The sequence below is a fragment of the Elephantulus edwardii genome, unplaced genomic scaffold (assembly GCF_000299155.1).
Source record: "Elephantulus edwardii isolate Elephantulus edwardi_28Jun2011 unplaced genomic scaffold, EleEdw1.0 scaffold00318, whole genome shotgun sequence".
NCBI lineage: Eukaryota > Metazoa > Chordata > Mammalia > Macroscelidea > Macroscelididae > Elephantulus > Elephantulus edwardii.
In genome coordinates this window covers 2615856-2620593 of record NW_006400068.1, presented here as the reverse complement: position 1 = coordinate 2620593, position 4738 = coordinate 2615856, and the positions used below count along the sequence as shown (strand labels likewise).

The 4738-nt window shown below is 36.2% G+C and overlaps 1 protein-coding gene across 1 annotated transcript in view; it reads right to left on the bottom strand.

Annotated features, from left to right (window-relative positions):
- LOC102862405 (TRMT1-like protein-like) overlaps positions 1–4738 on the bottom strand; it is a 68922-nt gene that overhangs the window by 44460 nt on the left and 19724 nt on the right.

Below are 4738 nucleotides of genomic sequence, written 5' to 3'. Positions count from 1 at the left end.
TCCAACTCCTTGCACATTTCATTGTAATATTTTACTTTGTCATCCCGCACTGCCTTTTGAAATCTTCTATTCAGCTCTTTAGTATCTTGAATTCTTCCTTCTGTTTTGGCTTCTCTGCACTCCAGTGCAATATTCAGAGTCTCTTCTGACATCCATTTTGATACTCAAGCTAAAAATTCATGATAGATTCTGAAGAGACTATGACTCCAGGAATATCATTGCTATTGTCAGATGGATCTTGGCTGAAAGCAGAGAATATCAGATAGATATTTATCTGTGTATTATTGATGATGCAAAGCGTTTAACTATGTGGACCACAAAAAAGTATAGCTATCATTAAGAAGAATGAGAATCCCAGTGTACATAATTATACGGTTGGAAAACCTATCCATAGACCAATAATTAAGATGTCCAAATAAAACAGGAGAACACTATATGGTTTTAAACCAGGGAAAGTGTGTGTCCGAGTTGTATCCTTTCTCCATGTCTATTCAATCTGTATACTGAGTAAATGGACTATATCTGTAGAAAGAAATGGTGGAGAAGCTCATTATAATCAGTCATAGCAAGACCAGAAGTTGACAACAGACCAGACTATCAATTGCTCATTTATAAGTTCAGGTTGAAGCTGAAGAAAATTAAAACAGGTTTATGTGAGCCAAAAGATAAGCTTGAGGGTATGCCAACTAAATTTAAAAAGAATATAAATAATATATTTGATCTATTACAATCTAATTATAGATGACATTGTATACTAATTATTGAAGACAAGATATGAAGTGGCATTATACATTACAAAAGCAAAATGTCATTAAAATAAAAAAGAATGAAAGAAAATACCAAAATGTATATAAGAAAAGGCTCTAAAATTTGCTCTAGAATGTAGAGCAACTAAAAAATGCAGGCAGTTGAACAAAAGATTTAGAATTGCAGTTCAAGAAGATAGAGCAAAATATAAGAAAATTTGCAAAGATTTGAAGTTAAGAAACCAAAAGAGAATAATCTCAACATTTCTGAAGGGGAAAGAACTGAAGAATAAAATCAAGCTTTGAGCTGCAACAATTAAATATTCGAAGGACATCTGTTCTAAGGAGCTCTGGTGGCTGAGATGCAGGAAGCTATGCTGCAATCCTGAAGGCTTTCACTTTGAATCCACCAGCTGCTCAGTGGGAGAAACGTGGAAAATCTCCTCCCTTGCAATTAATTGTCTCTGAAAACCTGCCAGAGGGTTAGCTATGGGTACCGACTTGATGGTACACAACAACAACAACAACAAGGAGAGACTATTAAAGGGCACTAAAAGCATCAAAAGAAGATATAGAGAATACATTAAATCCCTGAACCAAAAAGAATAGGTTTCTCCACGACCATTTCAGCAAGTGTCATGTGATCAAGAAGTAATGATCTGAAGGAATAAGTCCAAACTATACTGCAAGCATTGGCCAAAACCAAGTCTCCAGGAACCAACTGAATACAATTTGGAATGTTTTAACAGATATAGCCCTGGACTAAACTCACTTATCTGTTTCAAGAAATATGGAGGAGAGTTACCTGATCAGTCAATGGGGAGAGATCTATATTTGTACTAACTATAATTAATTATCATTCCAAAGAAAGATGTTCCAACAGAATGTGGGAATTATTAAAACAGTATCATTAATATTAGACATAAGTAAACTCTAGTGAAAGAGAATTTAAAAGCAATCTAAAATTCAGAAGAAGTAGTGGAGAAAGGGATATAATTGTTGATATAAACAGATCTTGTTTACCTGTGTTTTATTGATTACACAAAGGCATTCAACTCTATGTAGTATATCAAATTATGGATAACATTACAAGAAGTGAGAATTTCAGAGCTCTTAATTGCTCATATGTAGAAGCTGTACACAGATCAAAAAGCAATCTTTTGGACAAAACAAAGGAATACTTCATAATTTAAATTCAAGAAAGATGTACGTAGGGTCATATCCTTTCATCACACTTATTCAATCTCTTTCTGAATGAGTAATCTGTGAAGTTGAAACATTAGGCTATTGGAGGAAGAATTGTTAACAACCTGCAATATAGAAGTGCTATAACCTTACTTTCTGAAAGCAAAGAGTACTTGAAACTCTTACTGACAAAAATATTAAAATCTTCAGAATAAATGAAATCTTAATATAAATAAAACAAAAATTTTCACATCCTGACCAATAAGCAACATCATAAATGAAAAAAGATTGAAGTTGTCAATTATTTAATTTTACATGAATCCACAATATATACTCTAGGAAATATCAGTCAAGAAATAAAACAATGCTTTGCACTGGGCAAATCTGCCGTCAAGGATGTCTTTAAAGTGCTACAGAGCAAGGGTGTCAGTTTCAAGACTAAAGTATATCTGACCCAAACCATATTTTTCAATTGCTTCATATACATGCTACACAATAAAAAATAAATACTAAAAAAAATAACTGATGCCTTTGAATTACGGTGTTGGTAAAGAGTATTGGATGAACATCCTATGTACTATCAAAAGAACAAATTTATCTTGAAAGGATGTGCCTTAGAATGAATATCAACAGTGTGATGAGATTGACACAATAATTACAACTATCGTCTTAAGCACAACGATTCCAAGAATGGTGCAGGATTGGGCAGTGGTTCACTCTGTTATACGCAGGATCACTGAGTCGGAATGGATTAAAAGGTATTAATAACAACATGCATTGCAAAGAGGACTGGAGCGGGGAAAGGGAGGTAATTGTGCAACAATGAAATTAACATTTAAAAAAAAAAGAAAAGAAAAAGAAAGTGAGAAAGAGCTCTGGTGGCCTAATAGCAAGAAGCTGCGCTGCAATCCCAAAGTACGTGGTTCGAATCCACCAGATGCTCCGCTTGAGACAGAGGCAATCTCCTCCTCTGCCAATTAATCGGATCCACTCAGCGGTACACATCGGGGGTGGGGGGTGGGGGGGATGAACTGGGAGAGGGTAAAGGAGAAAGAGGAAAGGGGAAAGGGAAAGAGTGGGGAAATATGCAACAATGAATGAATGAAAATATAACTTTTCTGTAAACTTTCGTTAAAATCACAATTAAAATAAAAAATTTATTTAAAGAAATCCAAAACAAGTGTGATGAAGCATCATCCAGTTGATGAATATAAGAAACAAGTGAGCTTTTTTTTTTTCTCTCTCTCTTTTGCTGACAGTATGATGTAAGATTTGAGTTTGCTCTTAACTCTTCAGGGGTCCTTTCTGCCTCTTTTTTTTCTTTCTCTTTCAGTAGCTATGCCTGTCAGTGCCTTAATAAATCTATTCCACTTGTTTTGCTAAATTGCCACTGTGTGTTTGTTCACTTAACTGCAGTCACCTCAACTTACCCCATTGCAGGAAATAATAGCGAGTGGTGAAAAGATAAAATAGAGCTCTGGCTGTAGCATATTTCATCCTCCATACCCTTTGAAATCTGCTGAGATCACCAGCTGGTCTTTTTGACCCATCTGCTGACTTATTCCTGCTTCTCATTTGCCATTGTTGTTATTAGGTGTTCTCTAGTCGGCTGTGACCCAGAGCTACCCTATGTACTAACCTGTGCCATCCTCACACCTTCTGATGCACTACAGCCCATTGCGGCAGTCATCGTGTCAGTCTACCTGGTCAAGGGTCTTCCTCTCCTTTGCTGACACTCCACCCTTCTGAGACAAGTGAGCAAAAGAATATGAGGGGGCTATCATTTTGTCTAGAAGTTAATGTATATAATACTACAGCTAACGTGTTGTTGTGTGCTGTTGAGTTGACTATGTAACGGAACAATGGGCTCTGAATCTTGCTCTATCCTGTGCCATCCTTATCATCTCCAACATTCAACTTATTGTTACAGCTACTGTGTCACTCCATTTTGTTGAGGGTCTTCCTTGCTTACATTGACTCTCCACTTCTTCAAACATGATGTCCTACTTACAACATGTCAAAGTATATAACAGGGAGTTTCTTGCCTCCAAGAAGCACCTTTATTTCACTTCCTCCAGGACAGACTTATTTGTTCTTTTGGCAGTCCATGGGATATTCAATACTTTTCTCCAATGCCACAACTCAATGGCATCAATTCTTCTGAAATCCTTAGTCATTACCTAATTTTCAGATGCATAGAAATAATTGAAAAGGCCATGGCTTGGATCAAGTGCACCTTAATCTTTAAACTAATATCTTTGCTCTTTAGTATTCTGTATAGGTCCTTGACAACAGATTTTCCCCAATGTAATTTGTTTTTTTTACTTCTTGACTGCTAATATCAAAGGTGTTGATCGTTGATCAAAGTAAGATGAAATCATTGACTACTTCAAACTTTTTGCCATCATCTATCATCACCTGTTAGCCTGATGGTGAGGATTTCTATTTCTATGATGTTGAGATGCAATCCATATTGAAGGTGGTACCCCTTGATCTTCTGCAGCAAGGGCTTCTAGTCCTTCTCACTTTCAGTGTTACCTGAAAAATGCAGGTTGTGGATGCATCTTCCTCCAATCCTGTTGCCACATTATTCTTCATAAAGTCCATTTTCTTGATTTATCCATTCAGCATGCAAATTGATATCGCATATATCCTAACCCTAATTTGACCACCACCGGAAGGTCCTGATGAAGAGGTCCTGTTTCAGGCAGAAAGAGAATCAGGACTAGACAGAAAATTGAAGAATTTGGATGATTATCAGGGATGAAAAAATGAGGGAGAGGAACAAAAAAAATTTTTTTGAGGAA